The 20,472-nt window shown below is 42.8% G+C and overlaps 1 long non-coding RNA gene across 1 annotated transcript; it reads left to right on the top strand.

The window, feature by feature from the left end:
- Positions 1–4,812: 4,812 nt before the first annotated feature.
- Positions 4,813–7,041, top strand: LOC118244605 (uncharacterized). Its single transcript, XR_004777602.1, has 3 exons — positions 4,813–4,888; positions 6,140–6,334; positions 6,982–7,041. It is a non-coding gene; the product is annotated as an uncharacterized LOC118244605 (long non-coding RNA).
- Positions 7,042–20,472: the final 13,431 nt, after the last annotated feature.

The following is a 20,472-nucleotide window of genomic DNA, read 5'->3' as shown; positions in this document are numbered from 1 at the left end:
ATGATGACTTGCAGCTGAGATCCACACTTCCAGCCTTCCAGGATCTGAGCCATTTGATTTAGGCGTTGTCATCAGAAGAGTGCAGTGCACTTGATGGCAAGGCCATCTGTTTGAGATTAAATGAGAGAGGGCTACATGCCCTGCTGCACGGACATACAGAGGCAGCCTCCAGCTCTATACCTCAGTCCATGCTCTCACCTGGCCATGAACCAGCAGGGTGTTTGCAGCAGGTTTAGAGCTGTGCAGACGTCTTCCAGAATTGCTGCACTTCCCACAAGCACAAGATCCCGAGAGGGCTGTAAGGGCAGCCACATGCCCTCTCCTAAACTGCTTCCAAAGTACATTTTTAACAAAGCTGCAGAGAGCTTTTTTATTTTATTTTATTTTATTTTATTTTATTTTTTATTTTTTTTTCTTTTCAGTCCAGCTATGCCTAATGAATAAACCTCTGAGAAAAACAGGTCAAACTCACAGTTGATTTATGGAGTTCAGGGTAATAAGGATATGTCTTTGTGCTACAGACTCTGGGCTTCAGGGGTAGCTTAGTAGCTGAGCTCCTCCATGAAGATCTCTGAGTAGTGGCTGGTCACTGGTGGTGCCCGAGCACAAGTAGGTGCATCCCCACTGCAGTGCACACTCCTCCTGTCACCACAGCCTGGGCAGTGCTGGGCTCCAGAAAGCAAAATGATGCCCACAGCCACTTCTACCGCTTCTTCCCACCCTGCTGAGGCTGCATGCAAGCAGCTGCTTGGATAATGGGATGCCACCACATTTTCGGAGGGAAGTGAGCAGTGCAGGGCTTTTCGACAGTAAAGGATGGGCTCAGATCTTGTTGCTGAGGTGTGTTTGTTTGGGTTTGACAAATTTAGCTTTTCCTTTGTGAGCCTCCTGGACCTTCCCTTTGAAAGTCTTTGAATTCCATCTTTGAATTCCAGCTGCCTGGCAGGTTTTGAGTCAGATCCCTGTGGTTTTGGTTAAGGGTTATATCCACAACTGAAACAGGCCTTAATTTATCCAGTTCCTCTTGGGAACAGGGCCAAAATATTGAGGTTTCTGCCATCTTGATCACAAGTTTCATAAGAAATGCTCCTGAAATTTTGTTGCTGTCAAATTGAAGCCCTTCACGCTGCCTCAGCATGACATCCCAGGTTAAAATCTAAGTGTAAGAGATCACAGCCTCAATCTTTGAACTTCTGTGGATTTGGGGCAAGCCAGAATTATAGCAAACAGCGTTCTCCCTGCACATCACTTCCTCATCACTATTTGAGATCCGAGACTGCTACAGTTCTCATTTCTTCCTGCTGTTCTGGCCTTGGAGATTTTGATTAGAAAGAGAAATAGAAATGCCATCAAAATGACTGGAGGGAATAGGAAACTGCCTAAAGAAAGCTGCTTTGAGGCATATCCTAACCAAAATGGGACAAGAGAAGAGAAGTTGTAGCCCTATTACGTTCATATTTTTTGCCCCACACCTCCCCATAGAAACAGGGATGTGGCCTAGGCTGCAGAATGCATGCTTCCATGGCATATTTGGGTTTTGTTTATAATGGTAAACAGGCAAACAGCCTCAGGCACTGTTGGGAAGTCCTGCTTGGTGTCTATGTGATAGCACCCGTCGGGAGGGACTGATTGAGGGACTCCAGAGCCCAAAACTTTATGGAGCACCCCTGGGGCAGTGGTAGCAGTCTGGGGTCCTGGGTGGAAATCAGGATCTTGCCGAAGAGTATTTGTGGAGCACAGAAAGGTGCCGAGCTATGGGTATTAACCTCCTGGGGCTGGCACAGAATGAGGGAGGGAAGAGTGCCATGGCGATGTGTGACAGGATAATCTCTGCAGCTCTCTGCATCCAGAATTTAGGAGCTGTTCGTTCAGACTGTGTTGCTTGGAGGAGGTTTTTCAAAAAGTTTGACAAGCTAAATCTGCTGGGGTTCATCACTGGATGTATTATTACATAGCATCAGCCCTCTCTCTCCAAATAGATTCCCAAGGCCTCCTTCCCCTGATGAATAGTGACATTCTCTAATGCAGAAGCGCGTTGGCGAAAGGAGTGTTTTCCCAAAATGCTGTTCTTGCCATTGGCTCTTTAAATATAGCAAAAAGTAGCTGCTGCAGCCCAGAAGCAACTGTAAGCCATTTTAGGTCCTGTCATCACTCATTCTGTCTCCTCTCCCAGCTGGTAGCTCTTGTCACGTCTTTCTTTGCTTGTTCCAGAGGAATTTCTGGGTGTTCGTAACTATTCCTTCATGCTTCTAATTATTTGATCAGTCCTCACAGCTTCTACCCTTCCTCCTACGTGTGACCGGGATGGGTTGCTGCTTTTTCTCTAATATCTGAAGAGGGGAGTGTCGCAAGAGGGGAGATGGAAGAAATACCTGTATGTGGTAGTGTTGGCTTTGACCACAAAATCCCTGCTGTGCTTGCTGGGAAAGCTGCACCGATATACATTTTGGTGTCACCATATGCTGCCTTTCTCTCCTGTGCTTTTGTCTTTAGCTGCCTGCAGGGGACAAAACTCCTTGTGCCCTCTGCATCAGATGCAGGCTGAGAGGGACCATGGGAGGAAAGGGGATTGCCTCTCCCTTGGACTACACATTTGTTATTATTTCATTTTAATTGTCCCCAGTAATTCTAGACTGAAATCTGCCCTGTGTGTCTGGGGAAGCATGTACAAAAGCTTCCTTTTTCTACCTGAAGAATTTTTCCTTTCATTCATTCTTCAGTTCTCTTCTCCCCACCCACTTCCTAATCTTCATTTAAAAAACAAAAACAAAAACAAAAAAAATCTTTACAAAGAAACATTACCTCTCTTCTTTTTCTTCTAAGCTATCATTTACTTGTTGTTGAAATGGGGAGTACTAGAAATGGTAATTATTACTACTTTTCACATTACATAAGGATACTGCTCAGTCACAGCTGCTGGCCATATGACCAGCCTTTCTTTGGGGAAACCCTGTTTGGTTTCACTGTGTAAATCTGCACTCATCCAAAGCCTGCCCTTCTGCTGTTATGGTCTCTTGTAAAATGGACATTTTTGTTATGAATTAGGTGTAGATGTTGTAGAGAAGTTTAAAAATAAAGAAGGTCCTGACATCAAGATCTTAAAAAAAAAAAAATATATATATATATGTTTTTACAGACTAGATTGTAGAGGTAATGGTTTTAGTGGGTAGCATCTTTCAATACTTTAAGAGTTTGAGCTAAGCAGAAAAACAGCATTAAACTTTGAACCCCAGTGAAAATGGGATATGTTTTAGTTTAAGGAGAAATACAGGCTTTGGGCTGTGACTTTGGCTCTATAATCACAAAGTTGTGAGCCCATTTCTAACAATTTCCTAAGGGATTTTTACACAGAAGGTTACTGGAATGTCGATGTTATGGAAATATGGAGAATACGGAGATCCGGGGATTTTTATGTCTTCATGCACCTCTTTGGTATCTTCTGAAGCTCCTGGAGAAGTGGGGGGAGCTGTGTGCTCGCATCATTTACAGCTCTGCTGCAGAAGTACCAGCGACATTTTGAGGAGCTGGGGAGCTGCAGGTGAGGCAGACAGGGCCTCTCTCAAAGAGGACGAGGCAGGGATGGCTGTGGGAGCACCACGAGCAGGAGGATGGCTGGCACTGGCAGGGGTGGGAAACCACCTGCAGTTCTGCGTCTCCTGCTGCTCTGCCTGCGCAGCTTTTTCAGTTGTATTTGGAAACGAATAAATACGCAGGTGGGTGCCAGAAGCCAGGTCTGTTGTTTTGCCAGGGCTCAGCCCAAAGTGCTGTGTTGGTGGTGGTTGAGGTAGTTTCATGAGAGGAGAGAGGGATTGAATCCTTTAGCTTGAGAGGGACAGCAGAGCAGGTCTCCCATTTCATGAGTGGATTTTGTAGCCACGGAGGCATTTTGGGAAACCTGGCCCCAGCTGTTTCAGACTGAGAGTAGTCAACAGCTGCCATGCACTTGTGTCCATGCTGCCAATGTGCGCTCAACCTGCTGACCGGAGGCATCTCTCAGTAAGGGAGCATCTAATTTCTTAATCCCAAGTGTATTTGCCTCTCCAAAGAAAATACAGGTGCTAAAATTCCACTTAGCCCCAATAAATGTGCATCTGGGCTTATTGGAGAGCTTTGTTTTCCTGAGAGCTGTGGTGAGGATGAAGGTTTCTTCAAGCCTCAAGACACCCAGCAGCTGGTGTGCTGTTCTGAGCAGTACTGGTTGGATTCCCAAATTGCACCCAAAGGTCTTTGAGTGTTTCCTTTGAGTGGTTTTTCCCCTGCCTCTACTCTCACCCCTGTGTTCTGACACAGCCCATGGAGAACCCAAGGGATGCCCTCTGGGCGTGAGGCTTCTCCCACAGTGCAGGGGGCAGGGTGGCCGTGCATGCAGACACGGGGAGGACACTGCAGGGTCACCAAGCAGCTGTACAGGAGCAGGAACAGCAACCAAGGTTGCAGGAGGCAGGACCTTCTTCAACTGCCATAGAGAACAAAATCTGCTTTAGCCCTCTGATGAATCAGCCTTAGTGCCTGTCAAACAGTGTTGTCTTTTCGTCAGTGGGCAGTTTTTCTCCTTGGCGGATGGACAGACAAATGCCTGTGGGCAGGCAGACACGTGACATCCTGGATACCAGACCCATTTTTTCCCCTCTTCCAAGAAATGAGGGAATCGCCTCTCTTTGTACTGGGAGCAATAAACCACTTGCTGAATGCAGGTCTCCAGGCCTGAATTACAAGTGGCTCTTCTGCCACTATCAAGCTTTTTTTTTTTTCCTTCAGGACAGCACTTGAAGAACATTCAAGAAAATGTAAAACGAGAGTGAAAGCATAAAGCTCTGTTTTTATTGGACCAGACACAGAACCCCCACTGACTCACATTATATCCTTAAAACAATTGTGGGATCAGATTGTGAGTATTAAAGGCTGGTAAAGTAGGTATGCTAGGGCAGGGTTAGGGGGAAATAGGTGAGTTTACCTTAAAAATAAAACTTGCTGTTAGGCTAGTAAAACAATATGATACATCTGGGTTGATTTTCTCTTTGGTGATAGAGGGTTGGTCTAACAGCTAAGCCTTGGTCATGGCTGACTTGGATATACTTTAAACTCTTTGATAGGGTTCTCATATCTCTTTCTCTTTTTCTAAAATCATGACAAGAGGAAAGTATTTATTACCAGGAAGGCTGCACCCCTAGGCTAGAACTAGTCATCTTTGATTTAACTTTCAGCTGAAGTTGCTGAATTAAATGTAGTTTTGTTTTTATCTGTTTGCATGGAAGGCTTCCAGATAAAACAACTGTTTTAGTGACCTGTGCACTTGTATCATGTTAATTAGGTTTGAAAACTCATATATTGTTTTCATAAGGCTATTACATTTTCTGTAATTAAATTAAGCAAAAAATAAGGATGCATGGCAATAATATTTATTATTAATACCAGACTCGAAAGGCTTACAACATGTGAATTGAAGGTAAGGACCTTGAAGACAGCCTGAACTTCAAAACAATGTCAAATAGCCTAGTTTTTCAGCAAGTCATTACTACGTGTACTTTAAGAAAGCATTGATAGAGTGAAAAATAGCCCCACAGAACAGACAGACTTCTGGTCCAGTTTGAAATTGGGCAATTTCTGGGGTCTTCACTGTCTGAATGGGAATGGAGCTTTAACCCTAGCTGCAGAAAATGGATGGCACTGTGATCTTGTGCTGTGTCATGTGTCTGGTTGTGGGATCAGGCTGGGAAAGCACCCCATCTCCTGGGGGTTGGGGTGCGGAGCATGCAGAGGGCACAGCACCCCAATTCTTGCTCTGCAGCCCAGTGCAGAGGGGCCTGTCTGTCGTGCCCTGGCACAATGGCTACAGAATGGTGTCCTATCCTTGTCAGGTGGCCTGCTTGCATGGTCCTCATGCGTTGGCTGATTACAAGAGAAGCCATTCTATGTCAGAGCAATGCTAGGTACCGATCCCACCTGGTGTCTCATCGTTGGTAGTAGCCTTGCACAGATATCTAGGAATGAATGAGTATAAGAACAAGGCAAAAATGTATATAAGTATTCTGCAGAATAAAGCCCTATCTTCCACTGTTTTTTTTTGTTTTTTTTTTTGCGAGACAGAAATAGTAATTCTGAATGTGATCTCTCTGAACACATTTTTTCTTTTATCCAGATGCTGTTTGAACTCAAATCAGCATTTTGCAGCTCCTTACCCGTAGGTTGTGTGAAGCACTCTTTGCTTTGTTTTGCTCTGGACCTGGAACCCACTTCTCTCCTTTCTTGGTCCCTCATATCTACACCTCTGGGAAATGGGTGCTGCTCCAGATGGACAGCATCTCAGTGTGTGTCCAGTCCTGCAGGATGGCAGGTCAGTATGTGACAGTTGCTTTCCTCACCACTGCCAAGTGCTGAGGGCAAAATTTTGCCTTCAAAATATGTTTAAAATAAGTAAACATTAAAATAGACTTATGCTGTATCTCTGACCACAGAGATGAGAGCCAGCCTGGTTAACGTGCTGTTTGGGAGCAGATGTCCTGTATCGCTCTTGGTGTGCTGGAAAGCCACTCAGCTACGGCTGCCACTTAGCACAGCTGGACTATGCCAGAGGGCCAGGCTCTGACACTAGCAGCTGGGTGGCCAGTGGATTGCATTTCATAAGGTTTCTGTAATTTCAAGGGCAAATTTGAAGTGCTGCCCCAGGAAGGCAGAGCAAAGACCCACTGAGGAGAGGCTGTAGGACCAGGGATTGTTTGACTGAGAGGAGACAGCTTCAGGGGCTGTCCACACAGGGGGACCACACAGCAGCCCCCCAGTACCCAAAAGGAGCTATGGAGAAGATGGGGCCAGGCTCTTCTCAGCAGTGTGGGAAGATGCTTTTATAATAATGCAGATTTTCTCACAGAGAAAATAATGCTAATTATAATGCTGATAATGCTAATAATGCTAGTCTAATAATGCAGATTTTCTCACAGAGTTTCAGTTCTCCAAAAGATTGCCTGTTTTCTTTAAACACAGGGAAGCAGTGTCTTAGAGAACTTCCCCTTCTGTCAAATTCAGTTGAACTTTGTTAAGGAGTTCAAAAGGTCCAAGGCTGGGACACGTGGATGAGTAGGCAGAGATACACATGGAAACAACCTGACTGACTGCAAAAGCCTCATTTTCTTAGGTAAGAAGGCTAATATCTGCCTTAGTTCATTTCTAAAAATGGACAAAAGTTTGAGTGAAATATAATCATTGCTAAACCAGCTCACCTGGCATTTAACATAACGATAATTAAAATAAGTAGTCCTTCCCTGGAAATAAATGCATGGCAGCTAATTGTGGCTGAGGTATGCTGCAGCACAAGGAGACTTTGCGTGCCTTGTAAGCAGAATATTCTGAACTGTCTCGAGTGCATGCACATCAATCAACCGGAACTAATCTCATGGTAAACATATACTGTGCAACAGCAAAACCATCACTTGGATCCTCTAAAATTTAATTAAAAACCTATGAGAGATTTTTAAAGACAAAATGAGATTGTTTATCAAATGTGGTCATAGCTGTTGCAATGCTATTTGTAATCTTGGGCTGTGTCCTTTTACACTGTATGTTGGTCTTTTGACATAACTCTGGAGGCTTGTACAGTTGTCATTTTACAGGATACTTTTAACTGGTTTTTATAAAGGTGCCTTTTACTGCTTGGGCCCAGGCTATTGGTGGAAATATGTATGGCCTGCAGTACATTGCTTTTTGTGCTTACAACTGTATTTGGGTAGATATGTTGAGCAGCTGCATTTTAAAGCCTCTCATAACAATAGCTGTCCTGCAGCATTACTGTTTAAGGCAGCTTTGTGAAACAGAGACTGAGGTTCCTCATGTAGAGAGGCCTGGCTTTTACCTTAACTTTGAAAGTCTTGTCTCTTGACTTTCTCCCTGCAGTTGTCCTGCAAAATCCCTTCCTCCTGCCTGAGCTGCCAGTCCCTGGCCCCACCGGCTGCTCCTCTCCACCCCACCACAGGCTGCCAGAGGCTGCTGTCCCTCTGTGCCACCTGGCCATAATGTGTGACCATAGAGCAGAACCACTTGCACCACGTGTAGGACAACTGCCCAGCCATTGTTTAGCTGAGTCTCCATAGCTCTTTGGGCAGTGACCTCCATGTCCTGTCCAGATGTGTGGTTTTATGAAATGCAGCGCTGCCATCTCCTCCCCTGCTGCCTTTGCCCAAAGACATGCCTCCGTCAGGAGAAGGAACGGAGACCACCCCTCTGTCACTCCTGCCTTACGTAATGAGTAAGTGGTAGTCACAAGATGAGTGTCTGTGGTTTTATTTCCATGCCCATAGAAAAAAATGGAATTATTTCAGTAAAATTCTTTACATTCATTTATTCACACAGCTGAAGTTGTACTTTCAGATGTTTCTGAATAAAACAATCAGTGGCTTCATTTGGGACAGATGATGGCTCTTTGAAAATTGTTTTGGTGTAAGGATGGCACATAAACAAAGTGGTTCTTTTTCTTCTGGGCATCAGCTGCTGGCAGAAGTAGATGAAAACAAATTCTCGCTTCATACCACTTATTTACATTTTCCATATGCTGGATTTTAAGATTATAGGGTTTTAGATTCTGACTTTGCATGTTGTACTTTACATAATAATGAGTTTGTGTCTGAGGCTCAGTTGATACATGAGAAAGCAGAACCACCACCACCACCCAGAAAGCAGGGAAACAACAACACACATCTTGGAAAGAAACTCTCAGTGAGCACTTCATTTTTTTTTTCCAGGAAGCATCTTCAAGTTCTGTTTTCTTCTGTGCAAAGGTAATCTGCTTTTGGGCAGCATGGAAGGTATCTGTCTTCTTGCTTTTGGGACCTGTTTCTTTTAACTTAATTGTACAGAGTTTCTGAGGTAACATCAGTCATAGTTTTCATTATAAATTAATTAATCAATCACACCACTAAATTCTTGTTTCAGTAATTGACTCTAGTACTATTGCAACTCTTTGTCATCATAGACTGGTATTTCTCTGCCTGTTTTAACTGTAGAAACAACACCCTAGCAAAAGGTAATCCTTGAGCAATGCTGTATTTTTACCATGTTTCCCCATTACAAGGGGTTTCTTTGGGTAAAAGAGGATATATGTGTCTGCGTAGTACAAATGTTTTTGGAGGCTGGGTTAGATGTCTCCTGATGTCAGCCTGAATTATCCTATGATCCTACATTAATTTTAACAAAACTCTCCCTTCTCTCCCTCTGAAAATGAATTAAAGGCTATATTTTTTCTAGTTGTTTTCATTTGGTATTTTTCTTCATTGAGCACTCGCAGGTGAAATGCCAGCCAAAGTTTCACATTGCAGAGGGCCATACTGGGCATTATGGTATCTGGGTGTGCAAGTGGATGTGGTCTATTAGCACCTGTGCAGCACAGCAACATTCTGTGAGCATTATTTCCCTCCACTTCTCTCTACTCTCACTTACAGCAAAATTGAAGTAACTGGTCTTTGCCACAGCTGAGAACTCTTTTTTTGTTGGATTCAGAAACTGAAGGCCTTTCACTGTCACAAAAATCCCCTACTGTCTTCAGAGATATTTTCAAGTCATTTCTGCAGTCACAATGCAGCTGGCATCAGACATTTCCTTGGACATAATGTTGGGTAGATCCATCACACCCTGCTTGGTGTGCATCCCAGCACTTTTCCTCAGCAGAACCCTTGCAAAAATCAGAATTTTGCTGAGCAGAGAATATGAATCACATGTGTGGAGCAATCCATGTTTTATATCTCAGCGAGCAGTTGTGCTCAAGATGGGTTCACACATTTTGCTGTTTAAATGTAGATTTTATCAGTTGACCTAGAAGGAAGACTTATTTCAGCACATGTTCTATGAGGAAAAGGAATTACTAACATTTCAAAAGCTCTTCATACTAGAAAGTACATAATATTTAAATTTATGGTGTGTTAACACTGAAGACAGGACATCTCTAAATAACAGTCTCTGGAACATTAAGGAACACTTAGCTTTGGATAGCTATTTGTGAAAGGATGTTGCACAGATTCCTGGTCACTCAACAAAAGAGTTCAAACACCTTTAGTAACATCAGTTTCAGCAATGTCTTGCAGTAAAGGAAAAGATATCTACATATAATGGTACAGGATACTGCAGAATATCTTATTACTACCATGGCATTGACTGAAAATGAACACGGATCTGCTGCTAAAAAGAGCTACAGTAAAAGTTAGAGACATGGAATATGTCTGAATTCTTCAGCTTGAAAACAGCTGTAATTATAATGAGCTTAAAGAAATAATGCTGCAATAGTAGCATGTTTTTATCTTCTGCCTGGAATTAGTCATAGAATCATAGAGTACCCTGAGTTGGAAGGGACCCACAAGGACGATGGGGGGATCCAACTTCTGCTTGCTGACTGGACCACCCAAAAAATCAGATGATTTGTCTGAGACCATTATCCGAATGCTTCTTGAGCTCAGTGCTGTGACCACTTCCCTGGGGAGCCTGTCCCAGTGCCCAACCACTCTCTGAGTGAAGAACATTTCACTAACACCCAGCCTGACCCTCCTCTGTCCCAGCTCCATGCTGTTCCCTCGGGTCCTGTCGCTGTCCCCAGAGAGCAGAGATCAGCGCCTGCCCCTCCGCTCCCCTCGTGAGGGAGCTGCAGGCTGCCATGAGGCCTCCCCTCAGCCTGCTCTGCTCTGGGCTGAACAAACCAAGGGACCTCAGCCTTCCTCATATATCTTCACCTCTAGGCCCTTCACCATCTCAGTTGCCTTCCTTTGGACACTCTCTAACAGTTTTATGTCCTTCTTATATTGTAGAGCCCAAAACTGTACACAGTGCTCAAGGTGAGGCTGCACCAGAGCAGAGCAGAGCAGGACAATCCCTTCCCTTGACCAGTGTGCAATGTCATGCTTGATGCACTCCATAGTATGGTTGGCCCTCGGCTGCCAGGATACACTGCTGATGCATACTCATTTTACTGTTGACCAAAACCCCCAGATCCCTTTCTGTGGGGCTGCTGTCCAGCTTCTTGTCCCTCAGTCTGTACGAATATCCAGGGGTGCCCCTTCCCAGGTGCAGAATATGGCACTTGCTCTTGTTAAATTTCATAGGGTTGGTGACTGCCCAGCTGTCTGATTTGTCAAGATCTCTTTGTAAAGGCCTCTCTACCCTTGATGGAGTCAACAGCTGCTCCCAGTTTAATCATCCACAAACTTACTCAGTACACCTTCAAGTCCTGCATCAAGTCATTTATGAAAATATTGAAGAGAACTAAATGGAGCCCTGAAGAACTCCAGTAGTGACTAGCTGCCAGCCTGATATAACCCCATTTACTATAATTCCTTGGAGCACAACTAGTCAGCTGATTGTTCACCCATCACACTATGTTTTTGTCCAGCCGTATTCTGGACATTTTGTCCAGAAGGATACTGTGAGGAACAGTATCAAAATCCGTGTTGAAATTCAAGAATATTACATCAATTGGTTTCCCTTGGACAAATAGGTGGGTAATATTGTTGTAAAAGGAAATTAAGTTCATTAAACAGGACCTTCCCTCTGTGAACCCATATTGGCTGTGACCAATGACTGCATTGTCTTTCAGGTGTTTTTCAATGACTCTCAGAATAAGCTTCTCTATATTTTTACCAGGTACCGAAGTGAGACTGACAGGTCTGTAATTACCAGGGTCTTCTTTCTTGCTCTTCTTGAAAATTGGAACAATGTTTACCAGCTTCCAGTCAACTGGGACCTCTCCAGATTCCCAAGGCCATTGAAAAATAGTTGAGAGAGGTCATGCTGAGGTATAAGAGGACTTACACAGAGGCATAACACTATCTTTCCATGGAGAGGAATGTCAGTTCTTTGGCTATATGATAAATCATTACGTGTTTATTAGGAAATGGAGAATGAGAGAAACGGTCTTCCATTATATACTTACCCAAATTGTGTCCAGCTGCTTTAAGAACACCCTATTCCTATTTAGTATCTTAGCAGACTTTGCTAAATCCATCTGTTCTAAAGCAGTATTGTGTTAAGCACAAAATAAAGAACCCAAAGCAGGCACCAGCTGCAGTACCAACAAGCAGGCTATTGAAATCCACTTGCTCTAGCTTACTAGACACTTATGGGAAAGAAAGACCATTCTAACACATTTAAGGCTAGAACAAGGTTGTGTCTCCTCAGCTAAGACAAGCAGGATCATAGCTGGTGGTCTGGATGGCAAGAAAGGGCAGGACAGTCTTGGCAAATCTCCTTTGACTTCAATGGCAATATGGATTCAGGCATGCCAACTGAAGGATTTGGCCCTGTGCAAACAATGGGAGTGTGTGAAGCTAATTATCTATCCATTGAGTTTTTCTCCTCCACCTTCCCCCTTTCTAATTTCTAATGAATGTAGATAATTGCTGTGTTCCCACTAACGCACAGATTAGGCTTCTGGGATTAGGCTGTGATTGAGTAGCTAATACTAAGGGTAAACACCTCTGGTGTTCCTGCTAAATGCATTCTTGCTAGTAAGTTAAATAATCACTCTACTAAAGCATTACTAAAAGATTTAAATACTTGTTTTGGAGGCTTGTAGTAGATTTCAATAGCTTCTGACGTACTGTGACATGCTTCAGAATGTTCATTTATATACAGTTTGATTTCTTTTGATGATTGTCAACTTAAGTTACTAAAAAAGGAGAGTATTTTGTATGGAGAAGGGAAGGGGGTGGAGGAAAAGCAATATATTAGAAACATGAGTAGGTGCCCTGGCTTGTCCATCTTGGCATCATTTTATTTATACATTTTCGAAAGGATTAGAAGTAATCAGTTCCAGAGGATGTGCTCTGGAGTACTGGCAGCGTCTACTTTCTTGGCAATCATTCCAAATATTTTATACAGTTTCATATTGTCTGGTGAAGTACTGAGCATTGGCAGTTTGATGTAAACAGTGTTAATGTTTTAACTTCTGTGGCAGCAACGCTATTCTCCTTTCATGCCCTGAGCTTTGTGAAGGCTGAGTGGTGAAGGGGCACATTGAGCATGGTAGGAGTGCTCACCTGCAAGGAGCAGCAGGACCCCCTCCCCGGAGACCAGGCACTGTGTAGCTCTGCTGAGCCCTCAGAGCCCCTCATTCTCACCTCCCAACAGGATGAAGGTCTTGTCTGTGGGCAGCAGGGCTGGAGCAGTCCCCATGCAGGATGTGCTCATTACATTGTTGTTTGCAGCTCTGCTTTACTCACCAGGTGACAAATAGTGAACCCCCCCCTCCCTAACCCCTTTGTTTCAACATTGCAGATAAATAACTCCTAAGGTGTAGATGTCACCATACAGTTATGGATGTTCCAGTCAGATCTAACCTCTATTGATTCATCAGCGTTATGTCTGGAAACAAGTTAGGGCACCAAGCTTGACCGGATGATTCTTCATAAAGGGTGCTTCAGAACTGTATTCACCCAATGGGAGTACCTGTCTTCATCTACTGAGGCTTTTTGTTTGTTTGTTTGTTTGTTTTGTTTTGTTTTGTTTTGTTTTTTGTTTGTTTGGTTTGGTTTGGTTTGGTTTGGTTTTTTCCTTATTTTTTTTTCCTGATGTAACTGTGTTGACTTCAGGGAGTTGCTTAGAAGAGGAGTAAGGCAGGGTGTTAATGCAATAACTAGAACTGAGGAGCAGTAGAGAAGTTGAAACAATACTTAGATTCTGTCAGATGAAAAGTATAACATTAATAAAAGAGAGCCCTGTATTCCTTGAGGGTTCACGCTGTACTGTTGGCAACAGGAGCAGGGAGATGTTGGAATATCAGCAAATGGTCTTCAGAAATTGCTAGTGAAGTTCTAGCATTTAATAAAATCTAAGTAACATTGTGAAAAAAAATAATTGTTTCTTAATATGGCATTTGCCTAAAGTAACATTGATGTTGATTGAAGTAATGTAATTTTCATATCTAAAATGTTGCAGAGGAGAGTATGTCTATTTCATTTATGTTTGTAGAAACTTAATCTACAGGAAAAGATTTTATAACAGAATTGGAGGTTAAATTTCATTTGCTGATTTAATAAAAGCTAACAGGATGGATTTGGGGATATTTCATTAATCTTTCTTTCCTTTCAGTGAAAAGGAAATTAAGTTCAATCTAGTTCAAACTTTGCTTCACTATTATACAATAGACTGCCAATGTCCATGTTCTCCCTGGCAAGTTAAAACCTAATTAGTCACAGAAAATTCTTCCCTGATCCTGTCACTGTGAGGCAGGAAAAGCCTGGGCTGCAGACAAAGAATTCAGATGCACTCAATGCTTTGCTGTGGCTCTTTGCTAATGTCCATGCTTTCCTATGTAGCATGCAGTGACATAACTGAAAGCAGCAAATTTTATCTTTCGTGCAGTGAGATCAGATATAAACCTCCTTTTCAAAACATAAAGAAAAGCTTTTAGCGTGAATCGGTGCAAAGAGCGTGCTGCTATTGACCTCTTCACCGTGCCTGCCTGCTTTGAAGAGTGGCAGGAAGGGATGCTTGGGTGCTGGTTTTATATACAGCGTGAGACGATCAGCTGGGCCCAGCTGGGATGGGCAGGGGCAGAAGTTTGTGCCTGGCTGTGGCTGATTGAACAGCCCCTGTTGGAACCCTCTCTTAGCCTGTGCTGCCTGTGGAGGTGCCCAGGACACATGGGCACGGGTGCTGCAGGTGCTGCTCCCTCTGCACCTCATGCCTGCAGCCCTCTGGGTTTGTAAAGTGCGACTTTGTGTTTCAGCCTTGCAGAGTTTTGAAGAAAAGAATCAGCTGATACAATTCATTTAGTAGTAATATGGTATCTGGCACTTCCCCTACAACTTATATAAAATAGCACTTGTTCTTTCAACACTCCTAACTGCACCTAATAAAAATAATAAACTATTAAAAATACCTGCCCTTTCTTATTCTAAGCTTAATTATAACAACCACTGTAGCACTATTGTGGGCTGAATTTGGCCCCTCTGGCATCCGTTGTGTCATAGGGTATTGAATATCTGGTATCTGATGGAATTTTTGTGGCACACACTGAACATCAGATAGAAGAGGAAAGCTAGTTTATCTCTGGATGTGCATTGCGTAATTGGCACAAGCATATCTTGTTTGTTCCTGAATTAGTATCCATAGCTGGGTCACAGGTAGAACGTCAAATTAGTTGGAGGGATGCTCTGTTTTGCTTTGCATTTTGACTGAGATTTTCAAAGGCACTCAGTCACACTATCTTGTGCAGCCCCTCTGGAAATCCCAGCTGTCAGTTCAACCACTTTTATGGAGGCAAGAAGCTCTCTGTGGTGCAGTCCAAGTGCAGTCATCAGCAACTACAGTTCTTTGTGGAATTCAGCAACAAAGCATGAACCTCAGTGAGAAATGTAGATGTCCTTATCCTGAGACAGGGCATCTGGAGGCACCTTCCTTCTTTCTCTCCCTCTCTCCTTTTTTTTTCTTTTTGTTTCTTCCTTTTTTTTCTTTTTTTTCTTTTTTTTTTTCTTTCCAGAATATGTGGGGGGAAAAGAGCTGAGCAGGCAGGAAAGAGCTGCTTTCCCAGCAGTTACACTCCTCATAGCAGCAGGCAGCTAAACCAATGCAGGTACCCTGGGCAGAGGATTACTGCAAGGAAATCCTGTACTATTTGTTTTGCGAATATATTTTTTTTCTTCCTCCGGTGGTGTGTCTTCATGGAGTCTGGAAGTTGCCCAGTTCCTGCGATTTCTGATTTTCGCAGGGTGAGTGCGGGATGAATACGAACATCCCCAGGACCCCAAGGGGACCTGTGGGGACATTGCCCAGCAAGTCCCACCCTCTGCTGTTTACATTTAGATGTCTTTGGGGAAAGTGTCCTTGTGAGGAGAGGAGGCGGGTATCTTGGGGCTGAGGGAAGACCAGCCCTGCGGTGCTCTAGCTGGAGAAGGACAAATGCCTGGTATCCAGCTGTGTTTACAGCCTTGTCCCATCTTCCCTTGGCTTCTATGAAAACCACAAGTGGAGAAAACCTCCAGGCTCAGCCCAGGAACCGTGTGCTTTTTTTGCATCAATCCTAGCTGAGGACTGGTTGAGAAGCTGCCCTAGAGGTCTGCTCAAGTGCAGTTTCTCCCCTTTGGGCTACACATCACTTTACTGTGCTCTGAGCTGCTCCTGCGCTTCAGTGCTGGTGAAGCAGAGGTTCAGCTTGCTCCTGGGCAGGGCTCTGAGGGTCCGGAGATCTCAGTGCTTGAGAAATGCCCTCTCCATTTCTGCATGCACATCCTGGTGAGCACTAGGAGAGGTTTCTCCAGAGCTGTGGTGTTAGGTGTCTGCACGCATCAGGCTTGTGAATAATTCAGTATACGGAGCCATGGCTTGCTTACAACATTAAACTGTTGAAACAGACAAATGGAAATAAAATAATAACTTGAGCTTAAACATGTAGGTTGCAGCAACTCGAGAATTTATTATGTTATCTGCTACTGTAGAGCAGAATTTTAAATGGATATGTCATGTCAGAGCCTTTTTATTGTTTTTACTTTTTTTTACATGACTGTTGAAGAACATACTACTGTGGAAGATATCAGCATTCCAGGCCTTTCCTATATTTGATTATAGCTGATAGCAATCAAAGTAATTTTACTGCCAATAATAATGCTGGCAGCAGCTTAATTTAATAGCATGGAGGCTAGATCTTATTTATATCATTCTTCAAATGTTGATAACTTTAAATGTAACTACAAAATATTTCTGCAATGAAAACTTAAAATATGGGATATTTAATTTAGTGGCCTGGCCTCACTGCTTAAAAATGTTCAGACTACACAAACACATACTTACACCAGTTATTTTACAGATGATTTTTCCATGAAACATGAGCTTTTTTCATGACAATCTGAGAACTGCTGATCACTTTGTCACTGTAAAGCATGTGAAGGCTAAAAACATGACAATACTTGAAAAATCAGTCCTCTCTGAATAACTTTGCACTTTGCCAAAAGTAAATAAATAACCATGGGAAAAATAAATCCATTAAGTGATTTATTTTTCCACATTCAGTTTGCTTCCCTTACCTTGGTAGTCTCAGAATTGCATTATTGCCACACCAGATTACTACCACCAATTTTGATAACTACGTCAGAGTTACACCACTAGAAAGGACATAGTTTTATCCCATTATAATTATGGGATTTATGCCACTAACTTCAGATGAAGTGGATGCATTTATAAAAAACAACAGGTCTTGACCCACAGGCCATGCCATCTCTGAGATGAATGCTGTAGCTGTTAGTGATGTGGTGCATGAGCACTGTTTTTCTTTGATTTATTTAAAAATATTTGCTCATGTATAGTCTCGCAACCACTGCTACTGAGATCTTACTGACATGCCCATTTCTCTGTGCTCAGCACTTCCAAGGCTGGAGCAAGCAAGGTGAGGATGGGAATTGCTGAAATTTGCTCTGCTTCCCTTGTCTTCTAGAACCTCTTGAGGTTTAACCAGAGCAGCATTGAAATGGTCTCCTGTCACTTGTAGTTTCTTAAACTCCATGAGCTAATTTTCTGGAAAATTTCATTCACAAACTGGCATCAGGTTTAAATGCTGAACAGCAAAAACATGATATTTTCATGCTTTCAGAGCACTTTGACACAGCTGGATAATTCTGTGATAGGAGATAATGTTATCCCCTGCTACGGAAGAAGAAGCAAAGCCAGAGGAGTTGCATGTGAGATGCTCAGTGGCAAACAGCCCCAGGTGACTCTGGGACTCCAGACCATCTTGGGGTTTGATGCTGTATTCAGGCAGCCGAGACAGGCATCCTCCCCTAGGGGAAGAGAAGTTCAGGAAAAAGAGCAATCATGCTACCTGTGCATACATAGGGTATGCAATGCTGTGAGATGTCCAGAGTTGCCACCATTTGTCAATATGGGTATATTAGAAACAGTACCGTCCATTGTTGTGGACAGATGATGTAAGCTTGATCAATGAAAAGGCTTTTCTTTTTTTTTTTTTAACCTTCTCCACCATTCTCTTCCCTTATTTATTTTTTTTTTCAGTGAGGTTTTTAAGATGACCTGCCTACAGTACCACCTGAAAAACATGCAGTCAAAAACTGGAAAAAGCAAGGGAGAACAACTGGTTTAGAACTGGGATAGAATCATACAATTATCTGGGTTGGAACAGACCTTCAGGATCACCAAGTCCAAACATCAACCTTACCTACAGAGTCCCATCACTAAACCATGTCCCTAAGTGCTATGTCCACACATCTCTTAAATACCTCCAGGGATGGGGACTCCACCACTTCCCTGGGCAGCTCATTCCAATGCTTGACCAACCACTCCATGAAAAAATTCATCCTAATATCCAGTCTAAACCTCTCCTGGTGCAGCTTGAAATCATTTCCTCGTGTCCTACCACTTGTCACTTGAGAAAAGAGACTGACATCCTCCTTGCTTCAACTTTCTTTCATGTAGAGTGATGAGATTTTCCTTCAGACTCCTTTTCTCCCAACTCAGCAGACCCAGTTCCCACAGCCACTCCTCATAATTCCTGTTTTCTAGTCCCTTCACCATCTTTGTTGCTCTTCTCTGCACAGTTTTGAGCAACTCAATGTAGTGTTGGGCCAAAAACTGAACACAGTATTCAAGGTACAGCTTCAAGAGAGCCAAGCACAGGGAGACAATCACTTCCCTAGTCCTGCTGGTCATGTTATTTCTAATGCAGGATGCAAGGAGGAGTTACTTATGCCAGCATTGCCAGCAGCACTCTCATGTTGTCCTATAACCTGCCTCTGACATACCAAGCAGGATTTTTCTGGGGAGTGGTTTGACAGCCTCTAGCCAGGATCTGAATGGTAGCTCCTCATGATAACACCACTTCGGATGTTAAAAACAGCCAAAAGATCTCCAAAAAATTGACAGGAGGTGGATCAGGGAGTGCAGAGAGCCAGGGACAGAAGAACTGGAAACCTCGGTCAGCCCAGGGGATGTTTCTGCAGGTAGTCATCTCCCTTTGCACCAGTTTTGGAGAAAGTACACCCTTGTCTACACTCCCTGCTCCCAGAAGAAGTTCCTACCTATGTCCATCTCCACACCAGGATGATACGCCTAAGGTGGGATGGTCAGTGGGTCTCAGCTCTCTTGCTCTCAGAAAGTCCTTGCCTAAATACAGTATTCAAAAGATCTCACCAAAATAAGTTAAAAACAAACAATAAAAACATCCATGTTCTTGCTGTGCAGTGAATTGCTTGTCTGCATTAGTAGACTTTGTGCTAAAAGACAGAAAGAATTGTGTATTTATTTCCAAGATTATTAAATTACATATAGAATATGCTTCCTGAGTATTAGCAGAGTTTATAACTGAATTCATCCTATCCATGCTCTGGTTACATCTAATGAGGATAATTATTACATGGCTTAACTATAATTTGGTATTGACTCTTTTGTGCATGAAAAGCTTTTATTGGCAAGCATCATCTGAGAGCTTCAACAAAAGACATCTTTAGCTTGTGTAAACATTGTTGTTTGAAGGTCTCACCCTAACCTGCTTTAGGCTAAGTACTTTCTCCTCAATTGAGTTAATATAGCCAAAATGATATAAGGATGGGATTAGATACTGGCTTACACCACAGGAAAAAAATGAAAGTTGGACAGGGAAAAATGCAGTTAATTCCATTCTGTCAGCAGTGGATATTAAAGATTATTAGTTGGCACACTCAATTATGTGTGAATCACAATAGTAGTACTGTTACTTTTTGATTTAATTTTACAGGGGCAGGTAAAAGTGTAAGTTTAGGATCTTCTGCAGGTGATTGTTTTTTGCTTGCAGGGATTTGAGGAAACATCTATGTGTAATAAAATGTCCCACTGTTTACATGGATAAATGTAAATGGGTAGAAATGAAAAAGTCTGCCTGTCAGGAGTTTGACTTTGTCTGCCGTTTATGAATATATTTCTTTAGGCAGTAACTAGTTATTCTGTTTAGTAATTGTTAAAATGATAAACCAACAAATATAGCTCTCTTTTTGCTGCTTCCCTCTGCTGGATAGAGCCAGTAGTGCTTAGCTTTGTGTCAGTCTCATTAACACCAACAGCCACCATAGTCTACCAGCACCTTGAGAATGGAGAAACTGGATTTTCAGGGCAGAGTTAAGTCTGAATCTTCTTCTGAAACTCATGGTGAATTTTTCAGTCTTCAGGTTAATCAGCAGTCACAGAAACTCACAACAATATAAAGTCCTTGGGTCAAATAAGTCCCAGTCTCCGTGCCCCTGGCCCTAGGGTAGGCCGAGAGCAGGGCAAGGAGGTGTACTGCATAAGAAGTCTAATTAATTATTGAATTTACATGTTGAAATTGGTGTGTTTTGTTTGTTTGTTTGCTGGATTTTTTTTTAAAACAATATAAACCTCTGAAGTGTTGTTTGTGCTTTGTTTCTTTTTGTAGGTTTTTGATAACCAAAAGAGACCGCTGTGACAATGCACTTTGAATGCTTGATTGCAGTTCCAAGACCAGTAACAACACTAGTTGAACTAGAGCATATATTTTAGGAAAAA

The sequence above is a fragment of the Cygnus atratus genome, chromosome 5 (genome assembly GCF_013377495.2).
Source record: "Cygnus atratus isolate AKBS03 ecotype Queensland, Australia chromosome 5, CAtr_DNAZoo_HiC_assembly, whole genome shotgun sequence".
NCBI classification, from domain to species: Eukaryota; Metazoa; Chordata; class Aves; order Anseriformes; family Anatidae; genus Cygnus; species Cygnus atratus.
Note: the sequence above shows the minus strand (reverse complement) of the source record. Positions and strands in the feature narration are given on the sequence as shown.